We start from the raw sequence: 22,236 nt of genomic DNA on the forward strand, positions 1-22,236 counted from the left end.
AGGCCCCAGTGAGATTTGAACTCACGACCCCTGGTTTACGAGACCAGTGCTCTAACCCCTGAGCTATGGAGCCACCTGCTATGGGAAGTCAGGGGAAGGAGCAGGAAAGTGAGGGGAAGGGAAAAGAGAGAGTGGAAGGAGTGAGAGAGAGGGGGAAGGGGAGAGAGATCGGAAAGAGAGAGAGGGAGGAGGCAGGGGAGACTCCTGCCTCCCTCTCTTCAATATTCGCCTCTCAACATCGATATATCGGGTCTTTCACGTAGTAAAACATCCCAAGGCAACTCAGTCACACTCTGTCCCAATCTCTCTGTCTCTCAATCTCTTTCTCTCTCTCCCTCTGTCTCTCTCTCCCTCTGTCTCTCTATCACTTTCTCTCTGTCGCTCACTGTCTCTCGAGCCGGAAATGTAAGAGAGGGGGAAGGGGAAAGTCAGAAGGGAAGGGAGAGAGAGAGAGAGAGAGGGAGGAGAGAGATTGAGGATTGAGTGGAGAGAGAGGAGCGGAGAGTGGGAAGGGGAGAAAGCGGGCGAAAGGGACAGGGTGAGGGAAGGAGTGAGTGAGCGGGGGAAGCGGAGAGAGGGAGAGAGGGAGATGGAGAGAGAGCGGAGCGTGTCAGTAGTTGTTATTACATCGATAGTCCACTAGGTGGGGCTCTATTAGAGGAAGAGAGAGGGAAGGGGAGAGTGAGGGGAAGGAGTGAGAGAGAGGGAAGGGGAGAGTGAGGGGAGGGAGTGAGAGAGAGGGAAGGGGAGAGTGAGGGGAAGGAGTGAGAGAGAGACGGGGAAGAGGAGAGTGAGGGGAGGGAGTGAGAGAGAGGGAAGGGGAGAGTGAGGGGAAGGAGTGAGAGAGAGAGAAGGGGAGAGTGAGGGGAAGGAGTGAGAGAGAGGGAAGGGGAGAGTGATTGGAAGGAGTGAGAGAGAGACAGGGAAGAGGAGAGACAGAGGGAACCCAACAATAATGTATATTTATATAGCGCCTTTAACATAGTGAAACGTCCCAAGGTGCTCCACAGGAGGATGATGGGATAAAAATTAGCACAGGTGAAGAGGTCGGTTTTAAGGAGCGTATTGAAGGAGGAAAGAGAGGTAGCGAGGCGGAGAGGTTTAGGGAGGGAGTTCCAGAGCTTGGGGCCCAGGCAACAGAAGGCCCGGCCACCGATGGTGGAGCGATTATAATCAGGGATGGTCAGAGAGCAGAATTAGAGGAGTGCAGACATCTCGTGGGGGTTGTGGGGCTGGAGGAGGTTACAGAGATAGTGAGGGGTGTAGGGGATGGAGGAGGTTACAGAGATAGGGAGAGTTTTAGGGGCTGGAGGAGGTTACAGAGATAGGGAGGGGGGAGGGCCATGGAGGGATTTGTAAAAAAGGATAAGAATTTTGAAATCGAGTCGTTGCTTAACCGGGAGCCAATGTCAGTCAGCGAGCACAGGGGGGTGATGGGTGAGCGGGACTGGGTGTGAGTTAGGACACGGGGCAGTGAGCACAGAGGTGGATGGGTGAGCGGGACTCGGTGTGAGTTAGGACACGGGGCAGTGAGCACAGAGGTGGATGGGTGAGCGGGACTCGGTGTGAGTTAGGACACGGGGCAGTGAGCACAGAGGGTGATGGGTGAGTGGGACTCGGTGTGAGTTAGGACACGGGGCAGTGAGCACAGGGGGTGATGGGTGAGCGGGACTCGGTGTGAGTTAGGACACGGGGCAGTGAGCACAGGGGGTGATGGGTGAGTGGGACTGGGTGTGAGTTAGGACACGGGGCAGTGAGCACAGAGGTGGATGGGTGAGCGGGACTCGGTGTGAGTTAGGACACGGGGCAGTGAGCACAGAGGGTGATGGGTGAGTGGGACTCGGTGTGAGTTAGGACACGGGGCAGTGAGCACAGGGGGTGATGGGTGAGTGGGACTCGGTGTGAGTTAGGACACGGGGCAGTGAGCACAGAGGGTGATGGGTGGGCGGGACCGGGTGCGAGTTAGGACACGGGGTCAGTGAGCACAGGGGGTGATGGGTGAGCGGGACTGGGTGCGAGTTAGGACACGGGGTAGCGAGCACAGGGGGTGATGGGTGAGCGGGACTGGGTGTGAGTTAGGACACGGGGCAGTGAGCACAGAGGTGGATGGGTGAGCGGGACTCGGTGTGAGTTAGGACACGGGGCAGTGAGCACAGGGGGTGATGGGTGAGTGGGACTCGGTGTGAGTTAGGACACGGGGCAGTGAGCACAGAGGGTGATGGGTGAGCGGGACTCGGTGTGAGTTAGGACACGGGGCAGTGAGCACAGGGGGTGATGGGTGAGCAGGACTGGGTGCGAGTTAGGACACGGGGTAGCGAGCACAGGGGGTGATGGGTGAGCGGGACTGGGTGCGAGTTAGGACACGGGGCAGTGAGCACAGTGGGTGATGGGTGGGCGGGACTGGTTGCGAGTTAGGACACGGGGGCAGTGAGCACAGGGGGTGATGGGTGAGCGGGACTGGGTGCGAGTTAGGACACGGGGTAGCGAGCACAGGGGGTGATGGGTGAGCGGGACTGGGTGCGAGTTAGGACACGGGGCAGTGAGCACAGAGTGTGATGGGTGAGCGGGACTCGGTGTGAGTTAGGACACGGGGCAGTGAGCACAGGGGGTGATGGGTGAGTGGGACTGGGTGTGAGTTAGGACACGGGGCAGTGAGCACAGAGGTGGATGGGTGAGCGGGACTCGGTGTGAGTTAGGACACGGGGCAGTGAGCACAGAGGGTGATGGGTGAGTGGGACTCGGTGTGAGTTAGGACACGGGGCAGTGAGCACAGGGGGTGATGGGTGAGTGGGACTCGGTGTGAGTTAGGACACGGGGCAGTGAGCACAGAGGGTGATGGGTGGGCGGGACCGGGTGCGAGTTAGGACACGGGGGCAGTGAGCACAGGGGGTGATGGGTGAGCGGGACTGGGTGCGAGTTAGGACACGGGGTAGCGAGCACAGGGGGTGATGGGTGAGCGGGACTGGGTGCGAGTTAGGACACGGGGCAGTGAGCACAGAGGGTGATGGGTGAGCGGGACTGGGTGTGAGTTAGGACACGGGTCAGTGAGCACAAGGGGTGATGGGTGAGTGGGACTCGGTGTGAGTTAGGACACAGGGCAGTGAGCACAGGGCGTGATGGGTGAGTGGGACTCGGTGTGAGTTAGGACACGGGGCAGTGAGCACAGGGGGTGATGGGTGAGCGGGACTGGGTGCGAGTTAGGACACGGGGTAGCGAGCACAGGGGGTGATGGGTGAGCGGGACTGGGTGCGAGTTAGGACACGGGGCAGTGAGCACAGAGGGTGATGGGTGAGCGGGACTGGGTGTGAGTTAGGACACGGGTCAGTGAGCACAAGGGGTGATGGGTGAGTGGGACTCGGTGTGAGTTAGGACACAGGGCAGTGAGCACAGGGGGTGATGGGTGAGTGGGACTCGGTGTGAGTTAGGACACGGGGCAGTGAGCACAGTGGGTGATGGGTGAGCGGGACTGGGTGTGAGTTAGGACACGGGTCAGTGAGCACAGGGGGTGATGGGTGAGTGGGACTCGGTGTGAGTTAGGACACGGGGCAGTGAGCACAGGGGGTGATGGGTGAGTGGGACTGGGTGCGAGTTAGGACACGGGGCAGCGAGCACAGGGAGGGGTGATGGGTGAGCGGGACTCGGTGCGAGTTAGGACACGGGGCAGTGAGCACAGCGGGTGATGGGTGAGCGGGACTGGGTGCGAGTTAGGACATGGGGCAGTGAGCACAGGAGGTGATGGGTGAGCGGGACTCGGTGCGATTTAGGACACGGGGCAGTGAGCACAGGGGGTGATGGGTGAGCGGGACTCGGTGCGAGTTAGGACACGGGGCAGTGAGCACAGTGGGTGATGGGTGAGCGGGACTGGGTGCGAGTTAGGACACGGGGCAGTGAGCACAGGGGGTGATGGGTGAGCGGGACTCGGTGCGAGTTAGGACACGGGGCAGTGACACAGGGGGTGATGGGTGAGCGGGACTGGGTGCGAGTTAGGACACGGGGCAGTGAGCACAGAGGTGGATGGGTGAGCGGGACTGGGTGCGAGTTAGGACACGGGGCAGTGAGCACAGGGGGTGATGGGTGGGCGGGACTCGGTGTGAGTTAGGACATGGGGCAGTGAGCACAGGGGGTGATGGATGAGTGGGACTGGGTGCGAGTTAGGACACGGGGCAGTGAGCACAGGGGGTGATGGGTGAGTGGGACTGGGTGTGAGTTAGGACACGGGGCAGTGAGCACAGGGGGTGATGGGTGAGCGAGACTCGGTGCGAGTTAGGACACGGGGCAGTGAGCACAGGGGGTGATGGGTGAGTGGGACTGGGTGCGAGTTAGGACACGGGGCAGCGAGCACAGGGAGGGGTGATGGGTGAGCGAGACTCGGTGCGAGTTAGGACACGGGGCAGTGAGCACAGGGGGTGATGGGTGAGTGGGACTGGGTGCGAGTTAGGACACGGGGCAGCGAGCACAGAGGGTGATGGGTGAGTGGGACTGGGTGTGAGTTAGGACACGGGGCAGTGAGCACAGGGGGTGATGGGTGAGTGGGACTCGGTCCGAGTTAGGACACGGGGCAGTGAGCACAGGGGGTGATGGGTGAGCGGGACTGGGTGCGAGTTAGGACACGGGGCAGTGAGCACAGGGGGTGATGGGTGAGCGGGACTGGGTGTGAGTTAGGACACGGGACAGTGAGCACAGGAGGTGATGGGTGAGCGGGACTCGGTGCGAGTTAGGACACGGGGCAGTGAGCACAGGGGGTGATGGGTGAGCGGGACTCGGTGCGAGTTAGGACACGGGGCAGTGAGCACAGGGGGTGATGGGTGAGCGGGACTGGGTGCGAGTTAGGACATGGGGCAGTGAGCACAGAGGGTGATGTGTGAGTGGGACTCGGTGCGAGTTAGGACACGGGGCAGCGAGCACAGTGGGTGATGGGTGAGTGGGACTCGGTGCGAGTTAGGTCATGGGGCAGCCGAGTTTTGGATCACCTCTAGTTTACGACGGGTAGAATGTGGGAAGGAGTGAGAGAGAGAATCAGTGAATCATAAACATTTACAGCACGGGAGGAGGACATTCCGGCCCATCGTGTCCCCACCGGCCGACCAAGAGCTACCCAGCCTAATCCCACTTTCCAGCTCTCGGTCCGTAGCCCTGTAGGATACGACACTTCAAGTGTACATCCAAGTACTTTTTAAATGTGGTGAGGGTTTCTGCCTCTACCACCCTTTCAGGCCGTGAGTTCCAGACCCCCACCACCCTCTGGGTGAAGACATTTCCCCTCAAATCCCCTCGAAACCTCCCCCCAATTACTTTAAATCTGTGCCACCTGGTTATTGACCCCCTCTGCTAAGGGGAAATAGGTCCTTCCTATCCACTCTATCCAGGCCCCTCATAATTTTATACACCTCAATTAAATCTCCCCTCAGCCTCCTCTGTTCCCAGGAAAACAACCCCAGCCTATCCAATCTTTCCTCATGGCTAAAGTTTTCCAGTCCCGGCAACATCCTGGTAAATCCCCTCTGCACCCTCTCCAGTGCAATCACATCCTTCCTGTAATGTGGTGACCTGAACTGCACGCAGTACTCCAGCTGTGGCCTAACCAGTGTTGTGTACAGTTCGAGCGTAACCACAGGGCGGGGGTAAGGTATGAATTTATAAATTTGGTGAATTTACAGAGTGCCCTCCGAGGGTCAAACAGATGTGGCCGTGGGATTCATTATTTGTGGAAAATCCCAACTGGATCATCTTGTGTCCATTGCCGCATCTCGAGCCTAAAACCAGCGAAGGCAGGAACTGGGAAATGTCAGGATATCACAGGAAGGATGTGATTGCACTGGAGAGGGTGCAGAGGAGATTTACCAGGATGTTGGCGGGACTGGAGAATTTTAGCGACGAGGGAAGATTGGATCGGCTGGGGTTGTTTTCTTTGGAACAGAGGAGGCTGAGGGGAGACCTCCATTCCTTCACCCAGAGGGTGGTGGGGGTCTGGAACTCACGGCCTGAAAGAGTGGTAGAGGCAGAAACCCTCACCACATTTAAAAGGTACTTGGATGTGCACTTGAAGTGCCGTAAGCTACAGGGCTACGCACCGAGAGCTGGAAAGTGGGATCAGACTGGGATCATATCATCATCATAGGCAGTCCCTCGGAATCGAGGAAGACTTGCTCCCACTCGAAACATGAGTCCTTAGGTGGCTGAACAGTCCAATAGGGGAAACACAGTCCCTGTCACAGGTGGGACAGATAGACGTTGAGGGAAGGGGAGGGTGGGACTGGTTTGCCGCACGCTCCTTCCGCTGCCTGCGCTTGGTTTCTGCACGCTCTCGGCGACGAGACTCGAGGTGCTCAGCGCCCTCCCGGATGCACTTCCTCCACTCCGGGCGGACTGGTCTTTGGCCAGGGACTCCCAGGTGTCGGTGGGGATGTTGCACTTTATCAGGGAGGCTTTGAGGGTGTCCCTTGTAACGTTCCCTCTGCCCACCTTTGGCTCGCTTGCCGTGAAGGAGTTCCGAGTAGAGCGCTTGCTTTGGGAGTCTCGTGTCTGGAACATGTGGACAATGTGGCCCTGCCCAGCAGATAGCTCTTGGTCGGCTGGTGCAGACACGATGGGCCGAAATGGTCTCCTTCCCTGCTGTAAGTTTCTATGAGTCGATGATATATCAATGTCTCTGAGACTGGATGTGGAAAAGGTGGGATACAGACTGGGGGTGGGAAGTGAAAGTGCTGTGGGCAGATTGTAAAGTGCGGAGTGAGTGGTTCCTGTTGATGGTGTCGGCCTGTCGTCGATTGACGGTCAATTCAGGAACAGAAGCCAAAATTGAGTAGGTCCCAGTGAGATTTGAACCCACGACCCCTGGTTTACAAGACCAGTGCTCTAACCCCTGAGCTATGGAGCCACCTGTAACACCAGCTCCTGTTTACATCTTACTATTGTTAACAAGGAGGTAAGGCCCGAATAATCATTCTTGGTGATTCATCCCTGAACATTGACAGAATCTTACAGCACACAAGGAGGGCCATTCGGCCCATCGTGTCTGTGTCGGCTGTGTGAGAGAGATTAGTGCTTGGAAGTTGTAAAAGGAGGGAGAGAGGGGAATGAGTGGGAGAGGGAATGGGAGAGAGAGGGGGAAGGAGTCAGCCAGAGGGGAATGGGAGAGAGCGGAACGGGGGAGAGCGAGAGGGGGAGGGGAGAGAGATGGGAAGTCGAGAGAGGGAGGAGGCAGGGGAGAGAGTAAGGAAGGGAAGAGAGAGGGAGGGAGCAGGGGAGAATCTGAAAAGAAAGGCAAAAGAGTGAGAGAGAGGAGGGAGGGGAGGAAGCGGAAGGGGAGAGAGAGGGAAAGGGGAGAGAGAGGTTAAGGGGAGAGAGATGGAGAAAGTGAGATTGCAGGAAAAAAAAATGCAGAACAGGTCATGACCTGGAAAGCAGAGAGAGATTGGGAAAGTGAGAGAGAGTGTCAGCAAGACAGAGGCCTGTTGTTTGAGGGTCAGTCTCAGAGTTGTTAATATTTATAATTAAAGCCCTTGTTAATTGACGGTGGATTTAAATACTGAGCTAATTTTGAGTAGGCCCCAGTGAGATTTGAACCCACAACCCCTGGTTTATTAGACCAGTGCTCTAACCCCTGAGCTATGGAGCCACCTGACCTGGGCTGTGGGTCATTCCCCAGTTAGTGCTGTGTGTTTGAAGAATGAGGAGGGGTCAGTGAAACGCTCAGATTGTGTCTCATCCCCCAGACTCCTGCCTCCGTCTCTTCAATATTCACCTCTCAACATCGATATATCGGGTCTTTCACGTCGTAAAACATCGCAAGGCAACTCAGTCACACTCTGTCCCAATCTCTCTGTCTCTCTGTCTCTCTGTCTCTCTCTTTCTGTCATATATGTGTGCTTGGGGTTACTAGCCACCAGGTGGGGCCACTGTCGGAGGTCATTGGGCTGTACACACGCGTGTGTGGCCCAGGTATAAAAGGCCAGCCATCTTGTAATGTAATCACTTTGGGCCCGAATAAAGTAGAGCCAGGTGTGTACCTGTTCGGAGTTTACAGTAATCTGTCTGTTGAGTTATTGCACACACAACACTTTCTCACTCTCTCTGTCTCTCTCACACACTCTCACTTTCTCTCTGTGTGTCTCTCGAGGGGGAAAGGGAGAGAGGGGAAGGGGAGAGAGGGGGAAGGAGTGGGGAGAGAATGAAAGTAGAGAGGGAAGGGGAGAGAGGGGAAGGGGAGAGAGGAGGGGAAGGAGTGGGGAGAGAATGAAAGTCGAGAGGGAAGGGGAGAGAGGAGAGAGAGGGGAAAGAGGGAGTGTGAGAGGGGAAGGGGAGAGCGAGGAAAGGGAAAGAGAGAGAGGGGAAGGGGAAAGAGAGGGAGGGGAAGGAGAGAGAGGGGTGCTGAGAACAGGGAGGGGAAGGAGGGAGAGATGGGAAGGAGAGAGGATAAGAAAGAAGAATGAGTGAAAAAAAGATGCAGAATGGGTCATGATGGGGAAGGGAGAGAGAGATTTTTAATGTGGGAGAGAGAGTAAACCAGGATGAGAAGAGGAGAGGGGAGCTGTAATTCCAGGGTCGGTCTCAGAGCTGTTTAATATTTATAATTACCGGAACCAATGTCCTAGGGGCAGTGTTTGCTAGTGCTGTTGGGGAGGAGTTAAACTAATATGGCAGGGGGATGGGAACCAATGCAGGGAGACAGAGGGAATCAAAAAGGAGGCAAAAGCAAAAGACAGAAAGGAGATGAGGAAAAGTGGAGGGCAGAGAAACCCAAGGCAAAGAACAAAAAGGGCCACTGTACAGCAAAATTCTAAAAGGACAAAGGGTGTTAAAAAAACAAGCCTGAAGGCTATGTGTCTTAATGCAAGGAGTATCCGCAATAAGGTGGATGAATTAACTGTGCAAATAGATGTTAACAAATATGATGTGATTGGGATTACGGAGACGTGGCTCCAGGATGATCAGGGCTGGGAACTCAACATCCAGGGGTATTCAACATTCAGGAAAGATAGAATAAAAGGAAAAGGAGGTGGGGTAGCATTGCTGGTTAAGGAGCAAATTAAGGCAATAGTTCAGAAGGACATTAGCTTGGATGATGTGGAATCTATATGGGTAGAGCTGCAGAACATCAAAGGGCAAAAAACGTTAGTGGGAGTTGTGTACAGACCTCCAAACAGTAGTAGTGATGTTGGAGAGGGCATCAAACATGAAATTAGGGGTGCGTGCAATAAAGGTGCAGCAGTTATAATGGGTGACTTTAATATGCACATAGATTGGGTTAACCAAACTGGAAGCAATACGGTGGAGGAGGATTTCCTGGACTGCATAAGGGATGGTTTTTTAGACCAATATGTCGAGGAACCAACTAGGGGGGAGGCCATCTTAGACTGGGTGTTGTGTAATGAGAGAGGATTAATTAGCAATCTCGTTGTGCGAGGCCCGTTGGGGAAGAGTGACCATAATATGGTGGAATTCTGCATTAGGATGGAGAATGAAACAGTTAATTCAGAGACCATGGTCCAGAACTTAAAGAAGGGTAACTTTGAAGGTATGAGGCGTGAATTGGCTAGGATAGATTGGCGAATGATACTTAGGGGGTTGACTGTGGATGGGCAATGGCAGACATTTAGAGACCGCATGGATGAACTACAACAATTGTACATTCCTGTCTGGCGTAATAATAAAAAAGGGAAGGTGGCTCAACCGTGGCTATCAAGGGAAATCAGGAATAGTATTAAAGCCAAGGAAGTGGCATACAAATTGGCCAGAAATAGCAGCGAACCCGGGGACTGGGAGAAATTTAGAACTCAGCAGAGGAGGACAAAGGGTTTGATTAGGGCAGGGAAAATGGAATACGAGAAGAAGCTTGCAGGGAACATTAAGACGGATTGCAAAAGTTTCTATAGATATGTAAAGAGAAAAAGGTTAGTAAAGACAAACGTAGGTCCCCTGCAGTCAGAATCAGGGGAAGTCATAACGGGGAACAAAGAAATGGCGGACCAATTGAACAAGTACTTTGGTTCGGTATTCACTGAGGAGGACACAAACAATCTTCCGGATATAAAAGGGGTCGGAGGGTCTAGTAAGGAGGAGGAACTGAGGGAAATCCTTATTAGTCGGGAAATTGTGTTGGGGAAACTGATGGGATTGAAGGCCGATAAATCCCCAGGGCCTGATGGACTGCATCCCAGAGTACTTCAGGAGGTGGCCTTGGAAATAGTGGATGCATTGACAGTCATTTTCCAACATTCCATTGACTCTGGATCAGTTCCTATGGAGTGGAGGGTAGCCAATGTAACCCCACTTTTTAAAAAAGGAGGGAGAGAGAAAAGAGGGAATTATAGACCGGTCAGCCTGACATCGGTAGTGGGTAAAATGATGGAATCAATTATGAAGGATGTCATAGCAGTGCATTTGGAAAGAGGTGATACGATAGGTCCAAGTCAGCATGGATTTGTGAAAGGGAAATCATGCTTGACAAATCTTCTGGAATTTTTTGAGGATGTTTCCAGTAGAGTGGACAAGGGAGAACCAGTTGATGTGGTATATTTGGACTTTCAGAAGGCTTTCGACAAGGTCCCACACAAGAGATTCATGTGCAAAGTTAAAGCACATGGGATTGGGGGTAGTGTGCTGACGTGGATTGAGAACTGGTTGTCAGACAGGAAGCAAAGAGTAGGAGTAAATGGGTACTTTTCAGAATGGCAGGCAGTGACTAGTGGGGTACCGCAAGGTTCTGTGCTGGGGTCCCACTGTTTACATTGTACATTAATGATTTAGACGAGGGGTATAATGTAATATCTCCAAATTTGCAGATGACACTAAGTTGGGTGGCAGTGTGAGCTGCGAGGAGGATGCTATGAGGCTGCAGAGCGACTTGGATAGGTTAGGTGAGTGGGCAAATGCATGGCAGATGAAGTATAATGTGGATAAATGTGAGGTTATCCACTTTGGTGGTAAAAACAGAGAAACAAACTATTATCTGAATGGTGACAGATTAGGAAAAGGGGAGGTGCAAAGAGACCTGGGTGTCATGGTACATCAGTCATTGAAGGTTGGCATGCAGGTACAGCAGGCGGTTAAGAAAGCAAATGGCATGTTGGCCTTCATAGCGAGGGGATTTGAGTACAGGGGCAGGGAGGTGTTGCTACAGTTGTACAGGGTCTTGGTGAGGCCACACCTGGAGTATTGTGTACAGGTTTGGTCTCCTAACCTGAGGAAGGACATTCTTGCTATTGAGGGAGTGCAGCGAAGGTTCACCAGACTGATTCCCGGGATGGCGGGACTGACATATCAAGAAAGACTGGATCAACTGGGCTTGTATTCACTGGAGTTCAGAAGAATGAGAGGGGATCTCATAGAAACGTTTAAAATTCTGACGGGGTTAGACAGGTTAGATGCAGAAAGAATGGTCCCGATGTTGGGGAAGTCCAGAACCAGGGGTCACAGTCTAAGGATAAGGGGTAAGCCATTTTGGACCGAGATGAGGAGAAACTTCTTCACCCAGAGAGTGGTGAACCTGTGGAATTCTCTTCCACGGAAAGTTGTTGAGGCAAGTTCACTGAATATATTCAAAAAGGAGTTAGATGAAGTCCTTATTACTCGGGGCATCAAGGGGTATGGTGAGAAAGCAGGAATGGGGTACTGAAGTTGCATGTTCAGCCATGACCTCATTGAATGGTGGTGCAGGTTAGAATGGCCTGCTCCTGCACCTATTTTTTATATTTTTCTAATTACAGCCCTTGTTAATTGACAGTGAATTTAAATACTGAGCTAATTTTGATTACGTTCTAGTGAGATTTGAACTCACGACCACTGGTTTACAAGACCAGCTCTCTAACCCCCTGAGCTACAGAGCCACCTGCTTTTGGAAAAACACGGGAAGGAGCAGGAAAGAGAGGGGAAGGGAAAAGAGAGAGTGGAAGGAGTGAGAGAGAGGGGGAAGGGGAGGGAGAGGGAGGGTAAGGGGAGAGAGAGAGTGGGGAAGGAGTGAGAGAGAGGGGGAAGGGGAGAGAGAGGGAGGGGAGAGAGTGGAGAAGGGGAGAGAGGGGAAGGGGAGAGAGTGGGGAAGGGGAGAGAGGGGAAGGGGAGAAAGTGGAGAAGGGGAGAGAGAGGGGAATGGGAGAGAGTGGGGAAGGGGAGAGAGAGGGGAAGGGGAGAGAGAGGGGAAGGGGAGAGAGAGGGAAAGGGGAGAGAGAGGGGAAGGGGAGAGAGAGGGGAAGGGGAGAGAGTGGCGAAGGGGAGAGAGAGGGGAACGGGGGAGAGTGGGGAAGGGGAGCGAGAGGGGGGAAGGGGATTGACAGGGGGGAAGGGGAGTGACAGGGGGGAAGGGGAGTGAGAGGGGGAAGGGGAGAGAGGAAGTGGAAGGGGAGAGAGGAAGTGGAAGTGGAGAGAGGGGGAAGAAATGAGAGAGAGGGGGAAGGAGTGAGAGAGAGGGGAAGGTGAGAGAGGGGAAAGAGAGGTCGAGAGGCGGAGAGATTTAGGGAGGGAGTTCCAGAGCTTGGGGCGCAAGAAACAGAAGGCACGGCCACCGATGGTGGAGCGATTATAATCAGGGATGCTCAGGAGGGCAGAATTAGAGGAGTGCAGACACCTCGGGGGTTTGTGGGCCTCAGGGAGATTACAGAGATAGGGAGGGGTGTAGGGGCTGGAGAAGGTTACAGAGATAGGGAGGGGTGTGGGGGCTGGGGAGGTTACAGAGATAGGGAGGGGTGTCGGGGCAGGAGGAGGGTACAGAGATAGGGAGGGGTGTAGGAGCTGGAGGAAGTTACAGAGATAGGGAGGGGTGAGGGCCTAGGAGGGATTTGTAAATAAGGATGAGAATTTTGAAATCGAGGCGTTGCTTAACCGGGAGCCAATGTTGGTCAGTGAGCACAGAGGATGATGGGTGAGTGGGACTGGGTGCGAGTTAGGACACGGGGCAGTGAGCACAGGGGATGATGGGTGAGCGGGACTGGGTGTGAGTTAGGACACGGGGCAGTGAGCACAGGGGGTGATGGGTGAGCGGGACTGGGTGCGAGTTCGGACATGGGGGCAGCGAGCACAGGGGGTGATGGGTGAGCGGGACTGGGTGCGAGTCAGGACACGGGGCAGTGAGCACAGGGGGTGATGGGTGAGCGGGACTGGGTGCGAGTTAGGACACGGGGCAGTGAGCACAGGGGGTGATGGGTGAGCGGGACTGGATGCGAGTTAGGACATGGGGCAGCGAGCACAGGGGGTGATGGGTGAGCGGGACTGGGTGCGAGTTCGGACACGGGGCAGTGAGCACAGGGGGTGATGGGTGAGCGGGACTGGGTGCGAGTTAGGACACGGGGCAGTGAGCACAGTGGGTGATGGGTGAGCGGGACTGGATGCGAGTTAGGACATGGGGCAGCGAGCACAGGGGGTGATGGGTGAGCGTGACTGGGTGCGAGTTAGGACACGGGGGCAGTGAGCACAGGGGGTGATGGGTGAGTGGGACTCGGTGCGAGTTAGGACATGGGGCAGCCGAGTTTTGGATCACCTCTAGTTTACGACGGGTAGAATGTGGGAAGGAGTGAGAGAGAGAATCAGAGAACCATAAACATTTACAGCACGGAAGGAGGCCATTCCGGCCTATCGTGTCCACACCGGCCGACCAAGAGCTACCCAGCCTAATCCCACTTTCCAGCTCTCGGTCCGTAGCCCTGTAGGTTATGACACTCCAAGTGTACATCCAAGTACTTTTTAAATGCGGTGAGTGTTTCTGCCTCTACCACCCTTTCAGGCCGTGAGTTCCAGACCCCCACCACCCTCTGGGTGAAGACATTTCTCCTCAAATCCCCTCCAAACCTCCCCCCAATTACTTTAAATCTGTGCCCCCTGGTTATTGACCCCCTCTGCTAAGGGAAATAGGTCCTTCCTATCCACTCTATCCAGGCCCCTCATAATTTTATACACCTCAATTAAATCTCCCCTCAGCCTCCTCTGTTCCCAAGAAAACAACCCCAGCCTCTCCAATCTTTCCTCGTGGCTAAAGTTTTCCAGTCCCGGCAACATCCTGGTAAATCTCCTCTGCACCCTCTCCAGTGCAATCACATCCTTCCTGTAATGTGGTGACCAGAACTGCACGCAGTACTCCAGCTGTGGCCTAACCAGTGTTGTGTACAGTTCGAGCGTAACCACAGGGCGGGGGTAAGGTATGCATTTAATAAATTTGGTGACTTTACAGAGTGCCCTCCGAGGGTCAAACAGATGTGGCCGTGGGATTCATTATTTGTGGAAAATCCCAACTGGATCATCTTGTGGCTATTGCCGCATCTTGATCCTAAAGCCAGCGAAGGCAGGAACTGGGAAATGTCAGGATATCACAGGAAGGATGTGATTGCACTGGAGAGGGTGCAGAGGAGATTTACCAGGATGTTGGCGGGACTGGAGAATTTTAGCGACGAGGGAAGATTGGATCGGCTGGGGTTGTTTTCTTTGGAACAGAGGAGGCTGAGGGGAGACCTCCATTCCTTCACCCAGAGGGTGGTGGGGGTCTGGAACTCACGGCCTGAAAGGGTGGTAGAGGCAGAAACCCTCACCACATTTAAAAGGTACTTGGATGTACACTTGAAGTGCCGTAAGCTACAGGGCTACGCACCGAGAGCTGGAAAGTGGGATCAGGCTGGGATCATATCATCATCATAGGCAGTCCCTCGGAATCGAGGAAGACTTGCTCCCACTCTTAACATGAGTCCTGAGGTGGCTGAACAGTCCAATAGGGGAACCACAGTCCCTGTCACAGGTGGGACAGATAGACGTTGAGGGAAGGGGAGGGTGGGACTGGTTTGCCGCACGCTCCTTCCGCTGCCTGCGCTTGGTCTCTGCACGCTTTCGGCGACAAGACTCGAGGTGCTCAGCGCCCTCCCGGATGCACTTCCTCCACTCCGGGTGGACTGGTCTTTGGCCCAGGGACTCCCAGGTGTCGGTGGGGATGTTGCACTTGATCAGGGAGGCTTTGAGGGTGTCCCTTGTAACGTTTCCTCTGCCCACCTTTGGCTCGCTTGCCATGAAGGAGTTCCGAGTCGAGCGCTTGCTTTGGGGAGTCTCGTGTCTGGGACATGCGGACCATGTGGCCCTGCCCAGCAGATAGCTCTTGGTCGGCTGGTGCGGACACGATGGGCCGAAATGGTCTCCTTCCCTGCTGTCAGTTTCTATGAGTCGATGATATATCGGTGTCTCTGAGACTGGATGTGGAAAAGGTGGGATACAGACTGGGGGTGGGAAGTGAAAGTGCTGTGGGCAGATTGTAAAGTGCGGAGTGAGCGGTTCCTGTTGATGGTGTCGGCCTGTCGCCTCTTGATGGTCAATTCAGTAACAGAAGCCAAAATTGAGTAGACCCCTGGTTTACAAGACCAGTGCTCTAACCCCTGAGCTATGGAGCCACCTGTAACACCAATTCCTGTTTGCATCTTACTATTGTTAACAAGGAGTTGGGGCCCAAATAATCATTCTTGGTGATTCATCCCTGAACATTGCCAGAATCTTACAGCACACAAGGAGGGAGCGTCGAGAGAGGCAGCGGCCTATAAAATGCTCAGCAGTCCGGGGAGCGTCGAGGGAGGCGGGAGTCGAGAGAGGCGTGACTTGTGCAGCTCCAGCTGAGAGAAGTCAAAAAAGAAGTAGAAAGAAATCAAAAGGTGACGTCACAGCCAACGTGGTAAGTGATTGGCTGCTGATTGGTGAGTAGTTTTTCTTTTTCTTTATCAGTAACTTTTAACATTGTTGTCGGCAATTTAAGTCTATCTAAGGGTTAAGTCATGGCAGGACAGCTCGGTCACGTGATATGCTCCTCCTGTACCATGTGGGAACTCGGGGACAACATCAGTGTCCCTGACGACTACATGTGCGGGAAGTGTGTCCACCTCCGGCTCCTGACGGTCCGCGTTGCGGAGTTGGAGCTGAGGGTGGATTCACTCTGGAGCATCCACGATGCTGAGAATGACGTGAGTATCACATGCAGCGAGTTGGTCTTACCGCAGGAGAAGGGTCCACAGCTAGCGAGGGAATGGAAGACCAGCAGGAAGAGTAGTGCAAGGAAGGTAGTGCAGGGGTCCCCTGTGGTCATCCCACTGCAAAACAGATACACTGCTTTGAGTGCTGTTGAGGTGGATGACTCATCAGGGGAGGGCAGCAGCAGCCAAGTTCATGGCACCATGGCTGGCTCTGCTGCACAGGAGGGCAGGAAAAAGAGTGGGAGAGCGATAGTGATCGGGGATTCAATGGTGAGGGGAATAGATAGGCGTTTCTGCGGCCGCAACCGAGACTCCAGGATGGTATGTTGCCTCCCTGGTGCAAGGGTCAAGGATGTCTCGGAGCGGGTGCAGGACATTCTAAAAAGGGAGGGAGAACAGCCAGTTGTCGTGGTGCACGTTGGTACCAATGACATAGGTAAAAAAAGGGATGAGCTCCTACGAAATGAATTTAAGGAGCTAGGAGCTAAATTAAAAAGTAGGACCTCAAAAGTAGTAATCTCGGGATTGCTACCAGTGCCACGTGATAGTCAGAGTAGGAATCGCAGGATAGCGCAGATGAATACGTGGCTTGAGCAATGGTGCAGCAGGGAGGGATTCAAATTCCTGGGGCATTGGAACCGGTTCTGGGGGAGGTGGGACCAGTACAAACCGGACGGTCTGCACCTGGGCAGGACCGGAACCAATGTCCTAGGGGGAGTGTTTGCTCGTGCTGTTGGGGAGGATTTAAACTGATATGGCAGGGGGATGGGAACCAATGCAGGGAGATAGAGGGAAACAAAAAGGAGGCAAAAGCAAAAGATAGAAAGGAGATGAGGAAAAGTGGAGGGCAGAGAAACCCAAGGCAAAGAACAAAAAGGGCCATTGTACAGCAAAATTCTAAAAGGACAGAGGGTGTTAAAAAAACAAGCCTGAAGGCTTTGTGTCTTAATGCAAGGAGTATCCGCAATAAGGTGGATGAATTAACTGTGCAAATAGATGTTAACAAATATGATGTGATTGGGATTACGGAGACGTGGCTCCAGGATGATCAGGGCTGGGAACTCAACATCCAGGGGTATTCAACATTCAGGAAGGATAGAATAAAAGGAAAAGGAGGTGGGGTAGCATTGCTTGTTAAGGAGGAGATTAAGGCAATAGTTAGGAAGGACATTAGCTTGGATGATGTGGAATCTATATGGGTAGAGCTGCAGAACACCAAAGGGCAAAAAACGTTAGTGGGAGTTGTGTACAGACCTCCAAACAGTAGTAGCGATGTTGGGGAGGGCATCAAACATGAAATTAGGGGTGCGTGCAATAAAGGTGCAGCAGTTATAATGGGTGACTTTAATATGCACATAGATTGGGCTAACCAAACTGGAAGCAATACGGTGGAGGAGGATTTTCTGGAGTGCATAAGGGATGGTTTTTTAGACCAATATGTCGAGGAACCAACTAGGGGGGAGGCCATCTTAGACTGGGTGTTATGTAATGAGAGAGGATTAATTAGCAATCTCGTTGTGCGAGGCCCGTTGGGGAAGAGTGACCATAATATGGTGGAATTCTGCATTGGGATGGAGAATGAAACAGTTAATTCAGAGACCATGGTCCAGAACTTAAAGAAGGCTAACTTTGAAGGTATGAGGCGTTAATTGGCTGGGATGGATTGGTGAATGATACTTAAGGGGTTGACTGTGGATGGGCAATGGCAGACATTTAGAGACCGCATGGATGAACTACAACAATTGTACATTCCTGTCTGGCATAAAAATAAAAACGGGAAGGTGGCTCAACCGTGGCTATCTAGGGAAATCAGGGATAGTATTAAAGCCAAGGAAGTGGCATACAAATTGGCCAGAAATAGCAGCGAACCTGGGGACTGGGAGAAATTTAGAACTCAGCAGAGGAGGACAAAGGGTTTGATTAGGGCAGGGAAAATGGAGTATGAGAAGAAGCTTGCAGGGAACATTAAGACGGATTGCAAAAGTTTCTACAGATATGTAAAGAGAAAAAGGTTAGTAAAGACAAACGTAGGTCCCTTGCAGTCAGAATCAGGGGAAGTCATAACGGGGAACAAAGAAATGGCGGACCAATTGAACAAGTACTTTGGTTCGGTATTCACGAAGGAGAACACGAACAACCTTCCGGTTATAAAAGGGGTCGGGGGGTCTAGTAAGGAGGAGGAACTGAGGGAAATCCTTATTAGCCGGGAAATTGTGTTGGGGAAATTGATGGGATTGAAGGTCGATAAATCCCCAGTGCCTGATGGACTGCATCCCAGAGTACTTAAGGAGGTGGCCTTGGAAATAGTGGATGCGTTGACAGTCATTTTCCAACATTCCATTGACTCTGGATCAGTTCCTATGGAGTGGAGGGTAGCCAATGTAACCCCACTTTTTAAAAAAGGAGGGAGAGAGAAAACAGGGAATTATAGACCAGTCAGCCTGACATCGGTAGTGGGTAAAATGATGGAATCAATTATTAAGGATGTCATAGCAGTGCATTAGGAAAGAGGTGACATGATAGGTCCAAGTCAGCATGGATTTGTGAAAGGGAAATCATGCTTGACAAATCTTCTGGAATTTTTTGAGGATGTTTCCAGTAGAGTGGACAAGGGAGAACCAGTTGATGTGGTATATTTGGACTTTCAGAAGGCTTTCGACAAGGTCCCACACAAGAGATTAATGTGCAAAGTTAAAGCACATGGGATTGGGGGTAGTGTGCTGACATGGATTGAGAACTGGTTGGTCAGACAGGAAGCAAAGGGTAGGAGTAAATGGGGACTTTTCAGAATGGCAGGCAGTGACTAGTGAGGTACAGCAAGGTTCTGTGCTGGGGCCCCAGCTGTTTACACTGTACATTAATGATTTAGATGAGGGGATTAAATGTAGTATCTCCAAATTTGCAGATGACACTAAGTTGGATGGCAGTGTGAGCTGCGAGGAGGATGCTGTGAGGCTGCAGAGCGACTTGGATAGGTTAGGTGAGTGGGCAAATGCATGGCAGATGAAGTATAATGTGGATAAATGTGAGGTTATCCACTTTGGTGGTAAAAACAGAGAGACAGACTATTATCTGAATGGTGACAGATTAGGAAAAGGGGAGGTGCAACGAGACCTGGGTGTCATGGTACATCAGTCATTGAAGGTTGGCATGCAGGTACAGCAGGCGGTTAAGAAAGCAAATGGCATGTTGGCCTTCATAGCGAGGGGATTTGAGTACAGGGGCAGGGAGGTGTTGCTACAGTTGTACAGGGCATTGGTGAGGCCACACCTGGAGTATTGTGTACAGTTTTGGTCTCCTAACCTGAGGAAGGACATTCTTGCTATTGTCCCAATCTCTCTGTCTCTCTGTCTCTTTCTCTCTCTCTCTCTGTCTCTCTATCACTTTCTCTCTGTCGCTCACTGTGTCTCGAGCCGGAAGGGGTTAGAGAGGGGGAAGGGGAAAGTCAGAAGGGAAAGGAGAGAGAGAGAGGGAGGAGAGAGATTGAGGAGTGAGTGGAGAGAGAGGAGCGGAGAGTGGGAAGGGGAGAAAGCGGGGGAAAGGGACAGGGAGAGAGAAGGAGTGAGTGAGAGGGGGAAGGGGAGAGAGAGAGAGAGAGAGATGGAGAGAGAGAGGAGCGTGTCAGTAGTTGTTATTACATCGGTAGTCCACTGGGTGGGGCTCTATTAAAGGAAGAGAGAGGGAAGGAGAGAGTGAGGGGAAGGAGTGAGAGAGAGGGAAGGGGAGAGTGAGGGGAAGGAGTGAGAGAGAGGGAAGGGGAGAGTGAGGGGAAGGAGTGAGAGAGAGGGAAGGGTGAGTAAGGAGTGAGAGAGAGACGGGGAAGAGGAGAGTGAGGTGAAGGAGTGAGAGAGAGGGAAGGGGAGAGTGAGGGGAAGGAGTGAGAGAGAGGGAAGGGGAGAGTGAGGGGAAGGAGTGAGAGAGAGACGGGGAAGAGGAGAGACAGAGGGAATACCAACAATAATGTATATTTATATAGCGCCTTTAACGTAGTGAAACGTCCCAGGGTGCTCCACAAGAGGATTATGGGATAGAAATTTGACACCGAGCCACAAAAGTAGAAATTAGCGCAGGTGAAGAGGTCGGTTTTAAGGAGAGTCTTGAAGGAGGAAAGAGAGGTAGAGAGGCGGAGAGGTTTAGGGAGGGAGTTCCAGAGCTTGGGGCCCAGGCAACAGAAGGCAAGGCCACCGATGGTGGAGCGATTATAATCAGGGATGGTCAGGAGGGCAGAATTAGAGGAGTGCAGACATCTCGGGGGGTTTTGGGGCTGGAGGAGATTACAGCGATAGGGAGGGGTGTAGGCGCTGGAGGAGGTTACAGAGATAGGAAGGGTTGTGGGAAGTTACAGAGATAGGGAGGGTTGTGGGGCTGGAGGAGGTTACAGAGATAGGGAGTAGTGAGGGGCCATGGAGTGATTTGTAAACAAGGATGAGAATTTTGAAATCGAGGCATTGCTTAATCGGGAGCCAATGTAGGTCAGCGAGTACAGGGGGTGATGGGTGAGTGGGACTCGGTGCGAGTTAGGACACGGGGCAGTGAGCACAGGGGGTGATGGGTGAGCGGGACTCGGTGCGAGTTGGGACACGGGGCAGTGAGCACAGGGGGTGATGGGTGAGCGGGACTGGGTGCGAGTTAGGACACGGGGGCAGCGAGCACAGCGGGTGATGGGTGAGCGGGACTGGGTGCGAGTTAGGACACGGGGGCAGCGAGCACAGCGGGTGATGGGTGAGCGGGACTGGGTGCGAGTTAGGACACGTGGCAGTAAGCACAGGGGGTGATGGGTGAGCGGGACTCGGTGCGAGTTAGGACACGGGGGCAGCGAGCACAGAGGGTGATGGGTGAGTGGGACTCAGTGCGAGTTAGGACACGGGGCAATGAGCACAGAGGGTGATGGGTGAGTGGGACTCAGTGCGAGTTAGGACACGGGGGCAGTGAGCACAGGGGGTGATGGGTGAGCGGGACTGGGTGCGAGTTAGGACACGGGGCAGTGAGCACAGGGGGTGATGGGTGAGTGGGACTGGGTGTGAGTTAGGACACGGGGCAGTGAGCACAGGGGGTGATGGGTGAGTGGGACTGGGTGTGAGTTAGGACACGGGGCAGTGAGCACAAGGGGTGATGGGTGAGCGGGACTGGGTGTGAGTTAGGACACGGGGGCAGTGAGCACAGGGTGTGATGGGTGAGCGGGACTGGGTGCGAGTTAGGACACGGGGCAGTGAGCACAGGGGGTGATGGGTGAGCGGGACTGGGTGCGAGTTAGGACACGGGGCAGCCGAGTTTTGGATCACTTCTAGTTTATATTGGGTAGAATGTAGAAAGAAGTGTGAGAGAGGGGGAAGGGTAGAGGATGGGGAGAGTGAGGGGAAGGGAAAGTGAGTGTGGCGAGGGAGCGGCAAGGGAAGTGAGTGAGAGACGGGGAAAGCGAGAAAAATATGTAGAACGGGTCATGATGGGGAGATTTGGAAGGGGAGAGACAGTTGAAGAGACACAAGAAGGAGGAGAGGGAAGCCTGTTATCCCAGGAACAGTCCTGGAGCATTTAATATTTATAATTAAATTCCTTGTTAATTGACATTGAATTTAAATACTGAGCTAATTTTGAGTAGGCCCCACTGAGATTTAAACCCACTACCCCTTGGTTTACTAGACCAGTGCTCTAACCCCTGAGCTATGGAACCACCTGCCCTGGGCTGTGGGTCATTCCCCAGTTAGTGCTGTGTGTTTGAAGAATGAGGAGGGGTCAGTGAAACACTCAGATTGTGTCTCATCCCCCAGACTCCCTCTCTCCTTTCCCTTCTGACTTTCCCCTTCCCCCTCTCTCACCCCTTCCGGCTCGAGAGACAGTGAGCGACAGAGAGAAAGTGATAGAGAGACAGAGAGAGAGAGAATGAGTGAGATTGTGAGAGAGACAGAGAGAGAGTGAGAGATAGAGAGACAGAGAGAGAGAGAGACTGAGAATGATACACAGAGAGAGACAGAGAGAGAGTGAGAGATAGAGAGACAGAGAGAGAGAGACTGAGAATGATACACAGAGAGAGACTGAGAGAGAGTGAGAGATAGAGAGACAGAGAGACAGAGAGAGAGAGACGGAGAATGATACACAGAGAGAGACAGAGAGAGAATGAGAGATAGAGAGACAGAGAGACAGAGAGAGAGAGACGGAGAATGATACACAGAGAGAGACAGAGAGAGAGTGAGAGATAGAGAGACAGAGAGAGAGAGACTGAGAATGATACACAGAGAGAGACTGAGAGACAGAGAGAGACTGAGAGATTGGGGCAGAGTGTGACTGAGTTGCCTTGGGATGTTTTACTACG

The 22,236-nt window shown here is 53.1% G+C and overlaps 3 non-coding genes across 3 annotated transcripts; all 3 read right to left on the reverse strand.

Annotated features, from left to right (window-relative positions):
* On the reverse strand, window positions 1–73 carry trnat-cgu (transfer RNA threonine (anticodon CGU)). The gene has a single exon. It is a non-coding gene; the product is annotated as a tRNA-Thr (tRNA).
* A 6,731-nt stretch (window positions 74–6,804) lies between these two features.
* On the reverse strand, window positions 6,805–6,877 carry trnat-ugu (transfer RNA threonine (anticodon UGU)). Its single transcript has one exon. It is a non-coding gene; the product is annotated as a tRNA-Thr (tRNA).
* A 668-nt stretch (window positions 6,878–7,545) lies between these two features.
* Window positions 7,546–7,618, reverse strand: trnai-aau (transfer RNA isoleucine (anticodon AAU)). The gene has a single exon. It is a non-coding gene; the product is annotated as a tRNA-Ile (tRNA).
* Between the last annotated feature and the right edge of the window lie 14,618 nt (window positions 7,619–22,236).

The sequence above is a fragment of the Pristiophorus japonicus genome, unplaced genomic scaffold (assembly GCF_044704955.1).
Source record: "Pristiophorus japonicus isolate sPriJap1 unplaced genomic scaffold, sPriJap1.hap1 HAP1_SCAFFOLD_494, whole genome shotgun sequence".
Classification (NCBI taxonomy): Eukaryota; Metazoa; Chordata; class Chondrichthyes; family Pristiophoridae; genus Pristiophorus; species Pristiophorus japonicus.